General features: G+C 38.9%; 1 long non-coding RNA gene and 1 pseudogene across 1 annotated transcript; one reads left to right on the forward strand and one right to left on the reverse strand.

Annotated features, from left to right (window-relative positions):
• The window catches only part of LOC148731535 (uncharacterized), a 1,339-nt pseudogene extending 686 nt beyond the window's left edge, over positions 1-653 (forward strand).
• Positions 654-6,500: 5,847 nt separating this feature from the next.
• Positions 6,501-8,286, reverse strand: LOC148731536 (uncharacterized). The gene is made up of 3 exons (XR_016001435.1): positions 7,521-8,286; positions 6,928-6,997; positions 6,501-6,820 (listed from the first exon to the last, which is right to left on the reverse strand). It is a non-coding gene; the product is annotated as an uncharacterized LOC148731536 (long non-coding RNA).
• Positions 8,287-8,582: the final 296 nt, after the last annotated feature.

Consider the following 8,582-nt stretch of genomic DNA (forward strand, 5'->3'; position numbering starts at 1 on the left):
TCTCTCATAGATGCCAAAAGTGAAACAAGCGACATGTGCATGTTTTTGGCCTGGCTGGATCCATATGTTCAACCCCGTCGATCCTCCAGTAATCTTATAGTGATAGATGAAACCTCACAACTAGATGATGCTGAAATGGAAGATGAAGGTATATGCACTCCAGTAGACAGCAGCTCTGATAGAAGCATCACCCCAGACCCTAGCTTTGAGCCAGAGTCATTAAAGTCTAGGTCATTAAAGTCTAAAGTAACTGGTGGGCCAAAATACCTGCATGCCAAACGCCCTAGAGTAAATAATGAAGTTATTGAAGGAGCTGAAATGATTTTCACAAATCTATTGGAAATCACCTTGTAAGTAGAGATAGTCATAGAGAAGAAAAAGATGAAGAACGCCTTTTTGGAAAACTGGTTGCTGCCCAACTGAGAAAGATGCCAACACAAGAAAGACTGACAACCAATATGGAAATAAACAATTTGATTTTTTCACGCTTATTAACGATTAATTCTCAAGATGTTAATACTGTTAGCTCTGTAGCTTCTAGGTACCCTGAAACTGCTAGCAGTAGTTTCATGTCTGAGCTGGGTAATGTAGAAGCTGTTTCAACATATCCCCCAGGTTATTTCCTCCAGCAACGTCGACACGAGAGGTTATAAATGCCACGAGTATCCACCCTACTTAATTATGTATTGGTATTTGAAACAAGGCATAATTGTCTGAGTCTGCTGTGATGTAATGTCAACATTATTTTATTATTACAACCAGTTCGGTAAGAGTATTGAAATAATTATTGTACAAGTTTTAGTTATAGATTATAAAATAATCATAAATTGAGAGTTATGTTCTTTTCAAACAAACAGTTTTGAAACTATTCCCTTTTCACATGAGTGTGGTAATAAACAAAAGGGTTGTGTTGTTGAATGTTGAAAGCATTTAACCGGTTCCTGACCATGTCAATTGAAGCGAACTCCTCGATTGATTTGGTTTAATCACATCGATGAAACAGATCTACAGGATAAATCACAAAATCCATACACTAAGTAACGCGAACTATAAAGCTAAACGAAACACAATATAATAGACTTACGATAATAAGTTCAATTCGCTAGATATTTGTTAATGTTCATGAGTTCGAGTGTCCGAAACGATCTCGCTGACTAGCACAGGTCAACGGTCCTGACGAGTCCTCAGTATGTGGCCAGCGGTAGTCCCTTCATCAATCAGCCAATTCCTCCTTTCTCAAACTCAAAACACATCATTCATCTCTTGTTTCCTTAGTGACAGCCTTGCTCATAATTTGTGTATTATGTACAAAAACATCAATAGAACAGTTCGTATGTAAAGTATTGTGTTATCATATTTATGATAAGACAGCAATTTATACAAGTGTTATAAAGACAAATTGCATTCACCTCTCTCAGAGATATCACTCTAGAATGTAGAAGGGGTTGAAATTGCTGGTTATGGATATTCGATATTCAGTAAGAAAAGGACATGGATTGTTGACTGTCACCAGAAGCCAAATAACGTATAGTGAGCGCAAGGCGTTCTGATGGTGAGATAGGCTGTCTGAATTTTTTCACTTGCTTCTTATAAGTGGGCCAACCTTGCAAAGGAGGCAATCAAAACACTCGTGACATTCTCATGTAACTAGAATGAGACCAATAATCATTCAATGAACCAATGACTGAACTTTATATTTGAACAATAATATTTCGAGCGTGCCCTTGTAACATCATGTTGAACTAAAGTTGGAATTAAAAACTTACTGTAGCCTATACAAAGTAACACAGTACTGAGGCAAAAAATATATTGATCAAGTTTATATTTTCAGGCTATTTTCAGGGCTTTTTTTTAAATAAAATAACATACAAAAACTTGCCTGCCAAATAACAAAACGCTAGCGGCAATAATGTTCGGAGTGTAAGCCTTTTACACTAGTTTTTCAGCAGACTTTTAAAATTCGCTTACCAAAAGTATAGCTCTCTGTCACTACCACGAGGTTCCAAAACAAGGTAATTGAACTCCCCTTGAGCTTTCTTGCGACGATACATCTCCCTTACCCAAAACCGTCTAGGTCTGATGGATCTTCTGGCATTACGTCGCCTTCGTAAGCGAATAAGGTAAATTACAAGCAACTCAAACAGAAAGATTTCATCTTCATCCACCATCTTGATTGTAGTCGAGGAAGACTGGTATCGAAGAATTTGTCGATACTGCGCCTGCGTATGCTCTTATGCGTATGTTCTGTGTTCTCACCTGCTTATGCTTGTGCTTGTGCTTATTCTTGGGCTTGTGCTTATGCGCTAGTGAAAACCAGCCTTGAGCATGAACGTAGTATATAGGACACATCGTCGCTTTAGAGATGCGGCATGATCGGTTTTTTAAAGTCTCGTTTGAATTGTGTATAAGCGCGAACTTCTCCTTCAAATCGCGGCAATTCTATTTTTTCTAACTGAAGGTTCGAGGACGGGCAAGTCTCTCTCTTTGCTATTTTATCATTTTTTGGATCGATTAACGACGTGAGCTTTTCAGTCATATCATCGAACCGGCATTGTATCTGTGATGCAAATTTTACCGCGTTTTCTGAAGTGGCATGGTCTGCTAAATCTAAAACGTCATCGTTTAAAATTTTACACTCGGCATACACATCTTCTATCTGTTTTAAAGACCTTTCCAGAGTATGTGCGGCAATGTTATTATCAAGAAAATGCTTTGTATTATTACAGATCGTGCCAAAAACTGTTTGCGCTTTCGCGCGCATTGTAAGTGCCTTTTCTGCTTTCCTCTCTCTTTCCGCGCGCTCCTTCATTTCTCTTTCATGACGTAATGTGTTTTCTCGCACGACAATTTCCGCTCTGACTCATTTCTGTATATACTGGATTTTACGCGCTGTCGCTTCTGCAAACAGGTCCCGCAACTCGGTAATCCACCTCTCCGCGACTTCCAGCTCTTCAGCCGTTAAATACATCGTGTATGGATCGTGTTTACTTTTAACGATATCCCATGCTTCTGAAAGCTTCACGTAATTACCTTCGACTATTTCTCGCCCTTGGTCGGCATCCATAGGCTTCAAGAGTTCATTGCGCATTCTGGTATCCACTGCTTTGGCTGTTCGTGGAATGCTTTTGGCTTCTTCCGCCATCTCAGTGTTATCCGTCACGGTCTTCGGAGTTACCGATTGGGATTCGAATGTTTCGTCAGTTGTGGGCTTTTGGTCCACGGTTATCAAACATCTTTATTGACGACTATAGTGTCAGACAATCAAAGAAGTGCGTTCGAATCCTAAAAGGAAGTCACATTGCTATGAAATGCTCAGATAATAAAGTATACGAAACGATTTGATATTTACCAAGTGAGTCGACCAGGCCCACAGCTGACAAATGACTTACATTAGTATTATGACATCACTATAACGTATCTTATAAATTAAAAAATAATAAAATAAAATAGAATTTCTCGACGAAGCAGTCTTCAGGTTTCAAAATACATTCCCTTCTTTCGCATCGTGTTCAATGGACAAAGCTATTTGAAAAGCCCTTCGATCGTCTAATTCCGAACAAGCTAACTGTATGTAAAACTAAACAAGCAAAGGAAACACATCAATTATGTATTACAATCGCAAAATAATAATAATAATAATAATAATAAGAAGAATAATAATAATAAGAATAATAATATTAAATAAACCGGTGTTAAGAACAATACTGACCATAAACAAGAACCGTTCACAATATTCCATGTCGTTTAAGATATTTACCCTCGACCTCCAGCCATAGGTTTTTTTCTCCGTTTATTTTCTCGCCACATTCCGTCGTTGTCTTCTTAGCTCGAATGTCGCGCAAAAATTGGATACTGGATATAAAGATTTTCACGGAGTCATTCGAGAGCGAAAGAAATCTCCTGATAATAATTCAATAAGACGAGATAAGAAAGATCGCGGCTTTCCTGGCCTTTTCTAAGAGTAAGGGTTAATGATTACTTTTTTTGCTATGCATGTTTATCCATTCCTTGAACTTTTTGCTTATTTAAATTAAGCCTTTGGCTGTATTTGCATAGAAAGCACTTACTTTCAAACGGCTGAATAATATCGATCGAGATAGCTTGGAAGTTACAAGAACAATAACAAATAGGTTGCTGCATTCGACATAGGATTTGTTCCATTTTGTTATTAATAAAAGCAAAAAGGGCCCTGCAACCCGATTCCCTCTTTTTGGACGACTTTTCATATTTCTAAAGCATTAAAAAGTCTGATCGTAACGCCCTTCGCTATTCACTACTCGCAGAATGACTTTCTACGTAGTCTCGGAATAGACGAGATTTCAACCAACACAGGTTTCCTGCCACTTTCTCTGGGAATAAAGGTTAATGATAGGTATGCTAAAATGATTAACAACAGTTGAATATTTGTTGTTTTCTTTCTTTCATTTCACCTCATGCTCAACAGACCGTAAGTACCCATTTATTGTGCTACGTATGTTTACCTATTCTTTAATTTAATTGTTTGAGATCAAAGTACTCGTATTTCAAATAAGCTTTGGTTGTATTTGCATAGAATGCACTTACTTTCGAGCGGCTGAATAATATCGATCGAGATAGCTTGGAAGTTACGAGAACAATAACAAACAGGTAGCCGCATTCGACATAGGATTTGTTTCATTTTGTTATTGATAAAAGCAAAAAGGGCCCTGCAGCCCGATTCCCTTTCTTGGACGACTTTTCATATTTGTAAAGTATTAAAAAGTCTGATCGTAACGCCCTTCGCTATTCACTACTCGCAAAATAACTTTCTACGTAGTCCCGGAATAGACGAGATCTCAACCAACACAGGTTTCCTGCCATTTTTCTGGGAATAAAGGTTGATGATAAGTATGCTAAAAAGATTAACAACAGTTGACTATTTTTTTGTTTTCTCTCTTTCATTTCACCTCAGCCTCAACAGGGAGTAAGTACCTTTTTATTGTGCTACGTATGTTTACCTATTCCTTAATTTAATTGTTTGAGTTAAAAGTACTCGTATTTCAAATAAGCCTTTGCTTGTATTTGCATAGAATGCACTTACTTTCGAGCGGCTGAATAATATCGATCGAGATAGCTTGGAAGTTACGAGAACAATAACAAACAGGTAGCTGCATTTGACATAGGATTTGTTCCATTTTGTTATCGAGAAAAGCAAAATGGGCCCTGCGACCCGATTCCCTTTTTTTGGACGACTTTTCATATTTGTAAAGTATTAAAAAGTCTGATCGTAACGCCCTTCGCTACTCACTACTCGCAAAATAACTTTCTACGTAGTCTCCGAATAGACGAGATTTCAACCAACACAGCTTTCCAGCGATTTTTTTGGGAATAAAGGTTAATGATTAGTATGCTAAAATGATTAACAATAGTTGACTATTTGTTGTTTTCTTTCTCTCATTCCACCTCATGCTCAACAGACTGTAAGTACCTATTTATTGTGCTACGTATGTTTACCTATTCCTTAATTTAATTGTTTGAGATCAAACTACTCGTATTTCAAATAAGCCTTTGCTTGTATTTGCGTAGAATGCACTTACTTTCGAGCGGCTCAATAATATCGATCGAGACAGCTTGGAAGTTACGAGAACAATAACAAACAGGTAGCTGCATTTGACATAGGATTTGTTCCATTTTGTTATTGATAAAAGCAAAAAGGGCCCTGCAACCCGATTCCCAAGGTTTTGGACGACTTTTCATTTTTCTAAAGTATTAAAAAGTCTGATCGTAACGCCCTTCGCTATTCACTACTCGCAAAATAACTTTCTACGTAGTCTCCGAATAGACGAGATCTCAACGGAGGCAGGTTTCCTGCCATTTTCTCTGGGAATAAAGGTTAATGATAAGTATGCTAAAATGATTAACAACAGTTGACTATTTTTTTGTTTTCTCTCTTTCATTTCACCTCAGCCTCAACAGTGTGTAAGTACCTATTTATTGTGCAACGTATGTTTACCTATTCCTTAATTTAATTGTTTGAGATCAAAGTACTCGTATTTCAAATAAGCCTTTGGTTTTATTTGCATAGAATGCACTTACTTTCGAGCGGCTGAATAATATCGATCGAGATAGCTTGGAAGTTACGAGAACAATAACAAACAGGTAGCTGCATTTGACATAGGATTTGTTCATTTAGTTATGGATAAAAGCAAAAAGGGCCCTGCGACCCGATTCCCTTTTTTTGGACGACTTTTCATATTTGTAAAGTATTAAAAAGTCTGATCGTAACGCCCTTGGCTATTGAGTATTCGCAATATAATGGCATTGTTGAATACAATCTCGCATATTGATTGATTAAGTGAGCTTGAGGTTCTTCCTTGTTTCGAACTGAACAGTTAATTCTTGGAGAGGCATGAAAAACCTCTTTCGCTCGCGACAACGCGAAAGCGAGAAAATCTTGTGAACACGGCCCACAAAAAACAGTCTCCGAGCTAACAGGTCAGGTCAACGCGGGTTCGATATCCACCTACAGCCATACTCTTTTAGAAAATCAACGAAGGATGCCAAGCAAGTTGGCTGCGTTTGCAGTCGTGCGACTACGACTGTCAAAGCTGCCAACGCCAGCGACGGTCCACGCACTGAGGCCGTTTGCGAGAAATTTCAGTCAAGAGCCTTTTACTTCTATTAGTAGTCGGCAATAACACAACAGCAATAAATAACGGCAGTGATGATCTAACTGAAAGAGTCCTAGGTGGACTGTTCACCAATGTATCGTTCAGCAACTCTCCAGTGAATATTTCCTTCAACTTTCAGTCGAATGCTCATCCTAACGACTCAGCTAATGGCAGTTGCCTGTAATGAATTTCTACAAATTAAAAGATCAAAGTTTTTGGACTCTGCATGAAACACTTCTAAGTTTTTAAAGGAATAAGATACCGATGAATACACGTATTTACACTTCATGGTACTTACCTTGTATTAATAGCGATGTTAAACTTTCAGCGCTTTCGCTTGCACACTTCTTTTCTTTCCGTTTTGCCACCTAAGAGACAAAAGGTGTAAATTATTTTCCTTCTCGAGGAAATTCAGTGGAAAGTGGAACAATTGATCTTATAAATCGTTCCCTGTCTGTTCCTCGGTTCGTCTTTGTCTTTAACGTTGGTTAGTAACTGACGTAGTGTGGTGATGGGTTTGTAGGCGACGCGGATATTGAAGGGTAGTAAGACGCGCGAGATGTTTTCAGACATGCCTTTTATGTACGGTATGGTTGCTGTAGTCGAAGGGGTTGCGGTGTCGTTTGTTTCGGTAGTGGTAGTGGGTCAGTGAGTGTTTCGTCGGATGAAGTCGTTGTTGTAGTTGTTCTTCGTAAAAACACGGTGAAGGTATTTGTTCTCGTCGGATAAGCTGTCTTTCGAGTCACGTACTAGTTGTGCACGTCGTGTTAGAGTTCCGATAGTTGTGGCTTTGTGTGATTTAGGGTTGTAGGATGACTCGTCTAGTTATCTGTCGGTGTGTGTCGGTTTCCTGTAAACTGTCGTTCGTAATGAGTTGTCGTTGTGGCTTACCAGGTAGTCTGACTTCCAAGCCTCCTACATCGGTGAGACTGGCAGAAACCTCACAACAAGACTGACTGAACACAGACGGGCGACGAGGAAAGGTGATGTCAGCAATCACATTGCTGAACACCATCGACTTACCAACCACAACATTGACTGGGACTCTGCGCAATGTGCGCAATGGGACTCTACAGCACTGACTATTTTCAACGAATGACTCTGGAAAGCTGGTTTACTAACTTAGAACAGACTCCCCTAAACAGATGTCAACAACTACCCGCCCCATAAAAACGACTCATTCACGACATAAACATCACAAACGACCGAAAAAGAACAACCTAACTTTACCGATAGATCGAAACAGACCTATCACGACCGACTTACGTCACTTGAGTCTTACAGCCAATAACATCACGGCAAAACCAACCGATCATTTCACACGAACTGGAATAAGAACATTTTACTGACAACAATCATTCACTTGACTCTGATGATGACTTCCGCACAGGTTGTCGAAACGTCGGTCACTGCCACCGACAACAGTCCTTCTCAGGACTACACTCACCGGGACGATCAGACTACACCTTCACATGTTACCCCCGGGTTCAAACCATTTACTGCAGTACAAACAAGGTTCAAATAAAAGGTGTCGAAGGTTCAAACGTGGACCTTGCTTCCTATTCGCTAACATAATAACAGTTTTAACAGTTGACTTCGAAATGGCTTTCTGGAGCGCGCGCTCAGGATGAAAACAAACAATATTATGTGCTACGTATGTTTACCTCTTCCTTGATCTAATTGTTTGAGATCAAAGTACTCGTATTTCAAATAAGCTTTTGGTTGTATTTGCATAGATTGCATTTACTTTCGAGCGGCTGAATAATATCGATAGCGACGGCTTAGAAGCTACGGGAACAATTAGAAATAGGTAGCTGCATTTTTCATAAGGGTTGGTCCATTTTGTTTTTAAAACCTGATTTCCCTTTTATGAACGACTTGTAACATTTTTCTTTTAATTATTGAAAAGTCTGACCATAACGCCCTTCGCTATTCACTATTTGGAAAAACTAT

This window comes from Stylophora pistillata, chromosome 5 (genome assembly GCF_964205215.1).
Source record: "Stylophora pistillata chromosome 5, jaStyPist1.2, whole genome shotgun sequence".
Taxonomy (NCBI): domain Eukaryota; kingdom Metazoa; phylum Cnidaria; class Anthozoa; order Scleractinia; family Pocilloporidae; genus Stylophora; species Stylophora pistillata.